The following is a 13818-nucleotide window of genomic DNA, read 5'->3' as shown; positions in this document are numbered from 1 at the left end:
CTTTCAGATGATTCTGGAGTTATGGGTTGTATTGATAAAGGAGATGAGGCAGAGGAGAGGAGTCAGGTGGAGAACTTTGAGAATTATCTGCAATTTAAAATCAGCAAAACCAAGACATCGGTCCATGACTTTGGTCATGCCAAAGAACCTCCATGTCCAGTCACTGCTCAGGGAGTGAATGTGGAGGTGATGCATTGCTACAACAGTTCTGTCTCCTCTTCTCTTCACCTTCAGTCTATAAATATAACAGCAGGTCAGGTCACTTGTGAAAACTTTCAGATGATTCTGGAATTATGGGTTGTATTGATAAAGGAGATGAGGCAGAGGAGAGGAGTCAGGTGGAGAACTTTGAGAATTATCTGCAATTTAAAATCAGCAAAACCAAGACATCGGTCCATGACTTTGGTCATGCCAAAGAACCTCCATGTCCAGTCACTGCTCAGGGAGTGAATGTGGAGGTGATGCATTGCTACAACAGTTCTGTCTCCTCTTCTCTTCACCTTCAGTCTATAAATATAACAGCAGGTCAGGTCACTTGTGAAAACTTTCAGATGATTCTGGAATTATGGGTTGTATTGATAAAGGAGATGAGGCAGAGGAGAGGAGTCAGGTGGAGAACTTTGAGAATTATCTGCAATTTAAAATCAGCAAAACCAAGACATCGGTCCATGACTTTGGTCACGCCAAAGAGCCGCTATGTCCAGTCACTGCTCAGGGAGTGAATGTGGAGGTGATGCATTGCTACAACAGTTCTGTCTCTTCTTCTCTTCACTCTCGGCCTATAAATATACTGTAACAGCAGGTCACTCGTGGAAATTCTATGCTAATGGGGTGTAACGGTGGGGGAGGGTCCAACAGAGGAGAGGAATTGGGTGGGACTTTGGAAATTGTCTGCAACTCTGCATCAGGAAAAACCAAGGAACGGCCTCACCAATGAGCTTCTATGTCCGATCACAGCTCATAGGAATAACCTGCTCAAAAAAATTAAAGGAACTCTTTGAAAACAACTCAGATCTCAATGGGGAAAGTAATCCTGCTGGCTATCTCTACTGCTGTGGACTGATATGGTAATGTGTTAGGAACGAAAGGATGCCACATCATATGATGGAAATGAAAATGATCAACCTACAGAGGGCTGAATTCAAAGTGAAATAAGGATGTGGCAGGCTAGGCCATTTTGCTGAAATTTCATTGCTATATGGTTGCGAGACATGGACGTTATCCAGTGACCTGAGATGAAGACTGGACTCCTACAGTACTGTGTCTCTCTGGAAAGTCCTTGGGCACCCCTGGTTTGACTTTGTGTTGCTCATGGTGTCCCGAATGAGGCACCTGACCTGCATTGTGAGGAAGTGTCAGTTACGGCACTACGGCCATGTGGTGCGATTACCCGAGGGTGATCAGGTTCACAGGACCCACATTGTTGGGGTCGCCCACGTAACACCTGGCTGCAGCAGATAGAGGGTCATGTCCGGAGGGTGGGACTGGACTACGTGTCTGCCTGGGGGGTTGCCAACCGAGATCCTGAGCTGTTTCGTCGTGTGGTGGGTGAGGCAACACACTGTACCAGTGCATGCTCCCCAACTTGACTTGATTTGACTTGACTCATTGCAGCAAATTGTACTCAGTAGTTTGTATGTCCCCCCCCCCAACCCCATGTGCTTGTATGCATGTCTGACAATGTCCTAATGAGGCGACGGATGGTGTCCTGAGATAGATAGATAGATAGATAGCTCGCCAGAACCGTCTGATAGAACATCTGGAGCATCTTATTGCAGATGTTGAAGGACGCCAGCCTTCTAAGGAAGTATAACCGGTGTGGTGCCCGGCGGGCGTCCATGCCCGGCCGGGACGCCCAGGAGGAGTGGAGGAGGGCTTCTGCCTCCTCCAGGACACGAGAGGGCGTCCTCCCTGGTGGCTTTGGGGACCACGGGTACGGAGCTTGGAAGCTCAATTCTGTAGGGGCCTGTGGTCACTGCCAGGGGGCGCCCCAATGCCTTGGGAATGTTGGCCCTCAGTACTTCCGCCACACCGGGAAGTACTGGGGGGAAGAGACTTGAAGACACCCGGTGGACTTCCGGCTTCACCATGGGAGCTTCCGCCACACAGGGGTGTGGCTATGAGCCCTCAGGATCCACCTGGAGTCCTTCCAGGGGGAATAAAAGGGGCTGCCTCCCTCCAGTAACGGCGAGACTCAGGTGGAAGAGGACGAAGTTTGGTGGAGAGGAGTGGAGGCGGACCAATAGACTGAGAAAGGCATTGTGCGTGTGGCCAGGACTTAAGGGGTGATTAGTGCTGAGGCACTGGGTATGTGCACTGTATATTGTTTAAATAAACACGTGTGTGGTAAAACCATCATGTCTGCCTGTCTGTGTCCGGGCTGTTCCCCACACTGGCTCTGTCCTTTCTTACACAGAGCATCAGTATTCGCAGCCCAGTCTAATTTATCCTTCACATCTCTGTCGCTCGTGTATGTGGATTTCACTTTCACCAAACAACAAATATTTTAATTCTCGCAGATATGTCTCTTCATTATGTATAAACACTACTTTTTCCTGATGGCAACACAAATTAGACGATCTACAAGTCTCCGACTTAAAATTTAAAGCCAAACAATATATTCAATCTCTTTTCGCTGTTCCGTTATTTCACCGAGTAATAATTTTCATTTGTTTGCACTAATGCAATCTTTACTATCAGTTTTTGGAGACTTTCAAATTTTATTATCTTTCATTATTTCTAACCTGCTCTGCATGTGTATCGCGCCAGCGTTTTTTGAATTCTTTACGACGTGCTACTTTGTCTTCTACTCTTCGTCTTTTATTTCCTGCCCCAGGCCTGGTTAAATCTGTTGGCACAAAGCCTCGTCTCGCGGGACATGAAAGTATCTCTCTGAAAAAGTCACGTCTTGTCCCAGGATGTTTTTACTATAATAGAGAGATGTACATTAGATAACCATCAACAACAAATCAAATCAAATGAATAATATATTGGACAATTATTACGAAAGTAAAGTTGAATAAATTGGACTCTGCAGCTGCATGAATAAAAGGTAAAGTACTACTTCCAGTTAGCGGAAATACCTCAAAACTTGAAAGAAATCTACATTTTGTACCTAATACCTGTATGCAAAATTTGATTGATCTAAGTGAAAGTGAACTCAAGTTATCGTTTATACACACACCTGAACACCTCCTACTCCTGAACACCAGCAAAACCAAGGAGCTGGTGGTAGATTTTAGGAGGCCCAGACCCCTCATGGACCCCGTGATCATCAGAGGTGACTGTGTGCAGATGGTGCAGACCTATAAATACCTGGGAGTGCAGGTGGATGATAAACTGGACCGGACTGCCAATACTGATGCTCTGTGTAAGAAAGGACAGAGCCGACTATACTTCCTTAGAAGGCTGGCGTCCTTCAACATCTGCAATAAGATGCTGCAGATGTTCTATCAGACGGTTGTGGCGAGTGCCCTCTTCTACGCGGTGGTGTGCTGGGGAGGCAGCATTAAGAAGAAAGACGCCTCACGCCTGGACAAACTGGTGAGGAAGGCAGGCTCTATTGTAGGCACTGAGCTGGATAGTTTGACATCTGTGGCGGAGCGACGGGCGCTGAGCAGACTCCTGTCTATTATGGAGAATCCATTGCATCCACTGAACAGGATCATCTCCAGACAGAGAAGCAGCTTCAGAGACAGACTGCTGTCACCATCCTGCTCCACTGGCAGACTGAGGAGATCGGTCCTCCACCACACTATGCGACTCTTCAATTCCACCCAGGGGGCTAAACGATAACATTATTCAAAGTTATTGTCTATTTTTACCTGCATTATTATCAATCTTTAATTTAATATTGTCTTTTGTATGAGTAAGGTGCTGCTGGAGTATGTTGAATTTCCCCTTGGGATTAATAAAGTATCTATCTATCTATCTATCTATCTATCTATCTATCTATCTATCTATCTATCTATCTATCTATCTATCTATCTATCTATCTATCTATCTATCTATCTATCTATCTATCTATCTATCTATCTATCTATCTATCTATCTATCTATCTATCACACACACGTATACACAGACAGACACAGACAGAATTCTGAAAATGGTATTTTCGGACTCAGGGAGGTCTAAAACGTCGAGATTCATCAAAATCTCGATATCGAATTTTTGGACGATTACAATACTTTGTATACGAGAAAGTAAAAAAACAAAGAACAGTCCACATAACCAACAAAAATAACATTAAAACAAACACAAGAATCAAAAACAGACATAAAACATGAATTTGCACCCCAGCCAGGGGAGGAGCCATGACAGTGACATCATTTCAAGAGCGGCCCACTGAATCAGCTGGCTAACTATGATGGCAGGCTCAGTTATGGGGCGCCTACTGGACCTGCCGGAGGTAGCAGTGGAGGAGAGAATGAAGAACCACGCTGATGGCCATCAGGAACACCCCGGCATTGTGGACACTGTGGAGGTCAAGCCGCGCTCACATACAGCAGAGGTGGGCGCCTGTGTTTAAGGTGTGCAAAACTGGGGGGGGCTCCAGCTGCCCCAACCCCGACCCAGACAGTCAAGAGACACGACTTCCCACACAACATGTGTTTATTTTCAAGTAGGAAGCGCTTTTGGCTCGCACCCCACAGCAGTTCCTTTCCGCCTCAGACACGGCCCCCCCCCCACAGCAGTCTTCGTCCCTCTTCCTCCTGACTCTGGCTCTCTGAATGGAGTGAGGTGGCCCCTTTTAAGCTGGCCCTGGGAGTGCTCCGGGTGGCTCGTTAATCACTCCCAGGTCGAGTGGAAGACCAATGTAGGGCTCTGCAGCTCTCCCCGGCGGCCCCCCATGGAACCCAACAGGGCTGTGCCACACTCCCTGTCTGTCCTGCGGGTATCCGTGGTGCCACAGCCGCCCAGGAAGGCTACCCTCTAGGGTCCCAGGGAAGGCAGTGCTATGCGGGTGGCTCTCTCCAAGGGGTCCTTCCATCCAGCTGGCGCCCCGGCCAGGTAATAGCCACCTGTCACAAAGTGCACACATGTAGATTCGGATGTTTCGATTAGCACAAGTGTGTAAGAATGTCCCAGTATCTGTGCACGTGACGATCACGACCCTCTGGATATCGAAGACGTTGATCTACTGATGTATACCTGCAGGTACAGCTGACCCTTTAAAAATCTACAAAAAGCCACCTAATAGACCAACCTGCGCTTCTGAAGGCTGTCATTCACGCCAACTATAAAGGAAGAAGCAGACGGGCGCATCACATTTGCCCCATTGCCACCCAGATAAGCCACAATGCCACTAATTGATTTATTTAGCTTTTTAACATGTGGCAGCACAAAGTGGGCTCTGTGTTGGATTACAGACCCCTTTGGAAATGTTCATTCAATCGCACGCTTCCCACTAAAGCTGAAGCAAAACAAAGTTACACCAAAAAAAAAAAAACCCCGCCAACGCCACCACCACCACCACCACGCCAAAAAATTCTCAAAAGCCTCCAAAATAACAACAGACGGAAACTGTTGCATGCAACAGGTCCTCTCCAAAGTCACACGCTGTTTAGGTTTAGGAGAGACACACTTGCAGATGTCTCATTTAAAGTGCTTAACGCGTAACATATGAGCGGGAACGGGAGTCAGCAGCCCTCGGAAAGAGACGTGCGCAATTAAGACCCTTCAGGTGGCGCTGACTCTAACAAAAAAGAAAAAGGCCATAAATTGTCCCCGTTCTCCCAGTATGGCCCCCCCTGCTAAACTATCCGCAATGTCTGTCATTAAATTTTCTCGGGTTGTAAAAGCCACAGATCAAGAGCCACCATATGATGACCTCAGTGTCTTCGGGGGGGCGGCCATCTGAGAACTTAATTTGTGCTTTTGCTGTCAGCTGAAAGTAAACAGTAAATAAGAGAGAGAAGGCACAGGAGGCAGCAGAGCAAACAACACACGAGCCACAAAAGCCATCAAATGCACTTGGACTGGTTGGGCTTAGGGGGAAAGGAACAGGCCTGGCGTTCTCGAACGAGAGATTGGGACTCACCCTGGTGGCGCACCACCGGTAGTGCACGCCGTAAAAACATTTAAGGGGGAGAACGGCAGCATCCTCTTCTCTTCAATCTGTCAGCATCTATTTTTTTCGGATACTCCTCGTGTGCGTGTCTACGGCTTTTTTGTTTCGTACCATAATGCTATTAACTCAGGAGCTCTCCACGTCAAGGATCAACAATAAGAATAATTATTCATAATTCTTTATGTTTATATAGTGCTTTTCTCACGACTCAAAGTGCTTTTCATAGTGAGTGGGGAGCCACTTCAAGCACCATTAATGTGCAGCACCCACCTGAATGATGCGACGGCAGCCATTTTGTGCACCAGTACACTCACCACACATGAGCTGTTAGGTGATGTAGGGGTAAGACAGAAAGACAGGGGATGATTAGGGGACCAGAATGACCAGGCCGTGGTGGGCAGTTTAGCCAGGACATCGGGATACCCCCTGCTCTTTATGAAGATGCCCAGGGATCTTTAATGACCACAGAGAGTCAGGACCTCCTTTTTACTTGTCATCCAGAGGATGGCACCATTTTTGCAGCACTGCACTGGGGCATTGGGATCCCCCACACAGACCACAGGGTAAGTACCCCCTACCAATGCCTCTTCCAGCAGCAAACCATGGTTGGTCTCTCATCCAAGTACTGGCCAGGCTTGACTTCAGGTGGGTGACCTCGTCTGAAGTGCACTTGGTGTGGCTGCTGGCGCATCTGGACTACATAATGACACAAGGACACAAGCAATACATACCTGTTAGAACACAGTCAGGGCTTGTTCCCTGGCTTAAATTTATTTTTTATTTTAGCGTTATTTTAGCTTTTTAATTATTACTTTTCAAGACTTTTTTTATTATTCTTATGATTATTTATTATTTGTTTATTAAAATCTATTCTTTGTGTCTTGTAAGTGGAACCCTAAGACCTTGCTATTTTGAGACCACCCTCAGCCTTTATGCTGATGTGCATAATACATTACACAACATACAATATATTAAAATAGTCGTTATATGTTTTACATATATAACCTAAAATATGTATTGTCATGCATGTGCATGTGGGGACCACCTTCCTGGCAGTAATGAGGAAAACAGAAGCATATGAAGACAAATCAACACAGACACAGGGAGAATGTGCAAACTCCACAAAGAAATCAACCAGGACAGTCAACTGAAGACACTGGATATGTGAGGCAGCGCCTCCAACCACTGTACAATATTGCCATGATGATTCTACATTATATTATATTACTAGCTGTCCCTCATGGCTACACCCATGTAGAAGTGAAACAGAACACACTTTAAAAACCAATAAAAAAAATGTAATTCTGGCCAAGTGGAAGGTAGGTACACTCCGACGTCAAACGCTGACACTGTATCTGATTGTGTTCAGCTCTGACAGGAGAGCGTGGAGAGAAGAGCACGTGGCCATGATATCTCTGCCAATGAGCAGCTACCCTCTAAGATACACATAGCTGTGACCTCTCTCTCTCTCAAAAACATCAAATGTTACTCCTTAACAATCTCTAGATGATAATGTCTGCTGAACAAACAGGTATCACTAGCTAAGTGGAGGCAAGGTGCGCTCCAACATGTGGCGACAGGTAGAGAGACTCGAATGGAGGCTGGCACGTGAGTGAGGGGGGCCCCACCCACTTCGGCCTGCAACCTCTCCCTTGGATTCGCGCAAGAGATCTCTGATACTTAGCGCAATGAGGGAAGTCGCAGGATCAACCGGAATGTTCAAGCAAATTATAGAAAAAGACCCGATCTAAATCCGTTAAGTAGTTCTCTCATGAAAAGTGGACAAACATTCAGAGAGACAGATGTTGGATTTATATATATAAATATGTATATGTATATATATATATAATCCATTATATTATATTATATTATATTATATTATATTATATTATATTATATTATATTATATTATATTATATTATATTATACTAGCTGCATGTGGTCTTCAGGACAAAAAAAATAACCTAACGACTCCCTAGCATTTTTATTCTGGTTGTGAACTTGGAGAGGCATCAGCTGACTCTTAAGAATGGCCCAGTGCTGGGACATATGTTATGTTATGTTATGTTATGTTATGTTATGTTATGTTATGTTATGTTATGTTATGTTATGTTATGTTATAGGGCGGCATGGTGGCGCAGTGGTAGCGCTGCTGCCTTGCAGTTAGGAGACCTGGGTTCGCTTCCTGGGTCCTCCCTGTGTGGAGTTTGCATGTTCTCCCCGTGTCTGCGTAGGTTTCCTCCCACAGTCCAAAGACATGCAGGTTAGGTGCATTAGTGATTCTAAATTGCCCCTAGTGTGTGCTTGGTGTGTGTGTGTGCCCTGCGGTGGGCTGGCGCCCTGGTCGGGATTTGTTCCTGCCTTGTGCCCTGTTTTGGCTGGGATTGGCTCCAGCAGACCCCTGTGACCTTGTGTTATGATATAGCAGGTTGGAAAATGGATGGATATTATATTATATTATATTATATTATACTAGCTGCATGTGGTCTTCAGGACAAAAAAACAACCCAATGACTCCCTAGCATTTTTATTCTGGTTGTGAACTTGGAGAGGCGTCAGCTGACTCTTAAGAATGGCCCAGTGCTGAGGACGTGGACCCACCTGTGCTTGCTGCCCCACTGGTTTTGGTAATAAGACCCTAGCAATGCCATATCTTAGCTGCATCGCTGGCGTCGGAGTCCTGGTAATCTTTGTCTGCAGAAAATCCCTCCAGATAGAAGATGTTTTTAGTGAAAACTTCAAGCCTAGCCCTCTGTTGCTTATGTCTTTCACTTGCATGCTGTTGTAAACCACAGCGTTTTCTTTGTTTCGCGGTTGTGTCTCTTCATGTGTGTCATTAGCACGTCGTCGCTGCACGGTAGCGTTTGCTGCACACAGGTCTTTTGTAATAAGAAGTGAGGTGCGTGCATGCGCCATCTAGTGGCTGTGGTTGAGCGTGAGCAGAGCGGACTGCTCCATACACACACAGTTCTTTCATTTATATACAGTATGTCTAATTATGTTCTATTATATTTGTAGTAGCTAAGGCTTTGGACTTCCAGCCCCTAAGGCTGTGTGTTCAAATCTCATCACTGACACTGTGAGACCACAAGCAAGTCTGAACTCCAACTGCAATTGGCAATTGTATTGCAAATTGAGTCAGCCGGTTTAAAGGCATCAGCCTGATAATTAAATGTTGTATTTCAGTATATCATCCACCGCCCTGGCCACGTGAATGCTGTGTGCAACTTCATGTTGTTTTGCAAATCAGATTTGTAGGACAGTTCATTGAGTTTGATCGGACCGGATAACAAAAGGAGCCCCCAGCTGACTTTTTACACTGCCAATCTGATTACCCATGGGTCATGACCCTTGAAGCCACGCTCCTTGAAAATGTAGGATGCGGTGTTAACGACGGCTCTCGAATTGGCGGCAACAGAAGGACCTGAAAATAGCAGTCAAGACGTTAGAATTTACAAAATAAAATAACAATCCTGACAGTTGTGTGTTCAAAACATGCAAAATGCTCGATTTTGTTTGGTAAAATGTATATATATAAATAAATAACTTCCGGAAAACCAATATGAATTAAAGATCTGCTGCTCTTCCTTCATTCATTGGTCAAGAGTCCTGTCTTCAATTCTAAAACGTGGCCCTGTGTGAAGGAGCTTCCTGTTTGTGGATAAGTAGGAAGAAGACAGAATACTTGAGGTTTAATGATTGATCAGGCCAATTCAGAAGTCAGTCTGCAGGGGGAGCTCTTGAACAGAGTGGATAAGTTTAAATATCTAGGATCGGTGGTAGCCCAAGATGGAGAATTACATGCAGAGATAACCCACAGAGTACCATGTGCATGGAACAATTGGACGAGGGTATCAGGAGGATTATGTGATTGAAGGATTAAGGAGAAGGTTAAAGGTCGGGTGTTTGAGACCACCAGTGATGTATGGAACTGAAGCATGGACAGTAAAGGGAGCGCAGGAGAAGAAGTTGGATGTGGCAAAAATGAGAACGTTGAGGTGGATGTGTGAGGTTACAGAATAAGAAATGAGACAATCAGACGTACAACACAAGTGGGATTGAAATCTAAGAAAGTACAGGAGAGTAGGCTGAAAAGCTATGAGGTGAGACAATGCATCTGTGAGCAAAAGACTGATGGGAGTGGAAGTCCAGGGGAAGAGAAAGCAAGGAAGGCCAAAGCAGAGGTGGATGGATAAGGAACAAGAGGATCTGAACGAAAAGGGCTTAACTGGGGAGACTGTGCTGTATGGAGAAGGTTACCACAAAGAAATGGGAAAAGATGATGAAGAAGAGGAGACTGAACCACCATCTTATGGGTTTACAGTTCAGTTCCAATGCTAGGGGGCCTGATAAGAGACGGCAAGTCTCTACAACCCCAGATTTAAACATGCAGCAGCAGACAAGTCTGCCCTTTCTCTGTTTTCCTTCCTCTGTTTCTGTGTCAAACCAGAGCAGATAGCCACCCAAAGCCAGCGGAGAGTTAATGGGATTCGGATATTCTTGTATATCCTATCGGCTAAGGGGTTGTGTATGTGTGTGGAGGGGCTGAAAAAAACGGAGATGGAATGTTGTTTACTTCTAAAACTGGAAACAGTTGCCGACGACAGGGGAGCCCAGTTATGTAGAGAAAATGTTAATGAAACCCAGAAGATATCATTCAGGCTGTTCTCAGGAAATGCTTGTTTTCCCAGCATTTGTCCAGTGGCACTTACAGATTTCACGTTTCTTAATGCCGGCTGGAAGCTCCAGCGCCGTTCCCACAGCCCAGGCAGTCCATAGCACCTGAAGCCTCCAGCCTGCTCGGCCTTAAACGCGTATCGCTGGCCGTGGAGGTGACGAGCTGTTTCAGACGAGTGAGGGGATCGGCCCATTAATTAAACTAGGAAACCGTGAGCTCTTCAGCATCGGCAGCAACAAAACATCTGGAGCTTTTGAAAAGGCTCAAGCTGCTGAGTTTGGGTCTCTCAGGAAAAATGGACACACTAAATAACAAACGAAACGCACCCCAAGATGTCTCTATGGCAGCTGGTGAGACTCTCCAGCTGTTTGGCATTGCACCACCTGGTGTTCTGATGGCACCACTCATTCAGGGGGCCTCTTCAGCAGATTCCCAGCTTGTCACAGATAATTCGGAGGGGAATGTCACTTCTCATGGGCCTTTGAGTGCAAGGCTCTTCTTAAACAAGTTTCATGATGATACTCGCGGTGAAAGGCACTATATGAAATATCGCTTGGTTATTTCTTATTCTTGATGTCCCACCCATGTGTTTACTGACATCATAATATTAGAATACAAAACAAACATTTCAGTGAGAACGGCCATCCTGCCCAAAAAAGCTTACAGAGTCCTAATTCCACCACAACAACATCAAGTTGAGTTTTGAAGGCCCCCTAAAGTCCTACTGACCACCACACTACTTGGCCACTTATTCTAAGTGTCTGTGGTTCTCATTGTGAAGAAAACCTTCTTAATGTTTGTGTGAAATTCATCCTTCACAAGTTGTGTCCCCGTGTTCTTGATGAACTCATTTTAAAGCCACCATCTCGATCCACTGGACTGATTCCCTTCATAATTTTAAACACTTCCGTCATGTCACCTCTTAATCTCCATTTGCTTAAACTGAAAATGCTCAACTCCTCTTCCAGTCTCTCCTGAGACCTCACACCTCTCAGTCCTAATCAGCCTTGTCGTTCTTCTCAGGACCTCTGGAATATAGAGACCACAACTGTGCATGGCACTTCAGGTGAGGTGTCACCTGTTTGTTACGAGGCTTAAGCATAACCTCCCTTGTCTTGTACCTCGCACCTCGTGATGTACCAAATGGCATATGACAGATGCACCATCTGTTGGAAGGAAAATGTAATATATTTCATTTCCACATGTGTTAAAAAACACATTCCGATAGATGGTGCACTGCAAACGTTAACGCTGAGGTTTACGTCGATGACTTCCATTTCGACCCATCTTAGATGGTGTGGATGGCCGAGACACCCCTTTGACACTGGGACCAGGGGAGCAGCCATGGGATGCAGACTACGTCCCCCAGAATGCATGGTGGCAGCCCTCCTGGGTTACATCGGGGCCAACGGCGTGGGACTTCAGGGCTCAGCCCTGTTGGGCTCCTTGGCCACCACCCAGAGGAGTTGCATGGCTTAACGAGATGGCTTAACCCCCTGAAGTGCAGCCTAATTAGGCCAATTACCACCTGGAGCACTTCCAGGAGGGCTATAAAAGGAGCCTGCAGCCACTACTCAGGGCACCAGTTTCGGGAGGAGGAGGACAAAGCTGCCTGGGAAGAGTGGAGGAGGAAGAGTCAAGGAGAAAGAAGAGTGTGTTTTTGGGACTGTGTAGGGCCTGTGTGACATGGTGAAGACATGGCCCATGACTGAGGACAAAAAAAAAATCTTTTTGTTTATTTTTACCTGTGCCTCCGTTGTCAGTCTGTGTTGGGTCGACGCCTATATAGCGCCTTTGCCACAATGGGTAGCACAGCTTGTCCAAATGAAAAGGTCAAAAGATGCAAAACAAAAACAGGCAAAGCTAGAAGAGGTGAATTCCCGTTGCTAATCATGGCCTCTGATGATTGTGTGTTCACCCTGTGATGGATTGGCACCGTGTCCAGGGATTGTTCCTGCCTTGCACCTGATACTTGCTAGGATAGGCTTCAGCTTCCCTGTGACCCTGCTCAGGATAGGCGGTTGGATGGGAACTGAAGTGTGCTGCCATCTTGTCTGGTAAATCAAGATGACGTCAGTCACTGCAGCTGCTGATGGTCACAGGGTAGCAATGGGAGTCATCGTCAACCATAAAAAGATGGTGGTATCTGTGCTTGAAAACTGTCATGAGTTCCTACTACCTACAGTGATTTGTTTTTCTTATATGAATTTGATGAATTCTATCATGTAGCTATTATTGTGATGAATTAGAATCAAGTCCTCCAACTTGCAGGGGATACTCAGGGGATTGGTGGCAGGACTGGCACTCCAGCCACTATAAAAAAAAAAAACTCACACTATTCCATTCAATTCAAACTAGTGTGGTGCTGAGGTGTCACCCATTGCACTCGGGTCCTAAATAGGATCCTGAGGTGGTCTGTCGTGTAGTGGGTGCAGAAAATGCACTATATCAGTGCTATATAGACTGCTGTCACTGTCCTGCTCCACTGACAGACTGAGGAGATCGTTCCTCCCCCAAACTATGCGACTCTTCAATTCCACCCAGGGGGGTAAACGTTAACATTATATAAAGTTATTGTCTGTTTTTACCTGCATTATTATCAATTTTTAATTTAATATTGTTTTTTGTATCAGTAAGGTGCTGCTGGAGTATGTGAATTTCCCCTTGGGATTAATAAAGTATCTATCTATCTATCTATCTATCTATCTATCTATCTATCTATCTATCTATCTATCTATCTATCTATCTATCTATCTATCTATCTATCTATCTATCTATCTATCTATCTATCTATCTATCTATCTATCTATCTATCAGTGCATACTCCCAACCTCTCTCTCTCTCTGTTGAATTAACATTTTGGCTCAATAAAATTATTGTTTTTGTTTATTTTTATTTTTAACGAAACAACATTTTGTTTTTGTTACAGGTGGCGCCATTTTGTGAATGGCTTGTTGGGTAAGTTGTGTGGAGTGAGTCATCACAGTGACGTTTTATAGTCATAGTATAGTTCATAGTGCAATTTTAAGATGTTTCAAGTTTCAAATTCTAAGCAATAAATGTCAAAAT

At 45.3% G+C, this 13818-nt stretch overlaps 1 protein-coding gene and 1 long non-coding RNA gene across 3 annotated transcripts in view; one reads left to right on the top strand and one right to left on the bottom strand.

The window, feature by feature from the left end:
• The window catches only part of LOC127526167 (uncharacterized), a 368097-nt gene that overhangs the window by 82339 nt on the left and 271940 nt on the right, over positions 1–13818 (top strand). The window lies entirely within an intron of this gene.
• Positions 1–13818, bottom strand: part of fbn1 (fibrillin 1) — a 311649-nt gene that overhangs the window by 93047 nt on the left and 204784 nt on the right. The window lies entirely within an intron of this gene.

This window comes from Erpetoichthys calabaricus, chromosome 17, assembly GCF_900747795.2.
Source record: "Erpetoichthys calabaricus chromosome 17, fErpCal1.3, whole genome shotgun sequence".
In the NCBI taxonomy this organism is placed as follows: Eukaryota; Metazoa; Chordata; class Cladistia; order Polypteriformes; family Polypteridae; genus Erpetoichthys; species Erpetoichthys calabaricus.
Note: the sequence above shows the minus strand (reverse complement) of the source record. Positions and strands in the feature narration are given on the sequence as shown.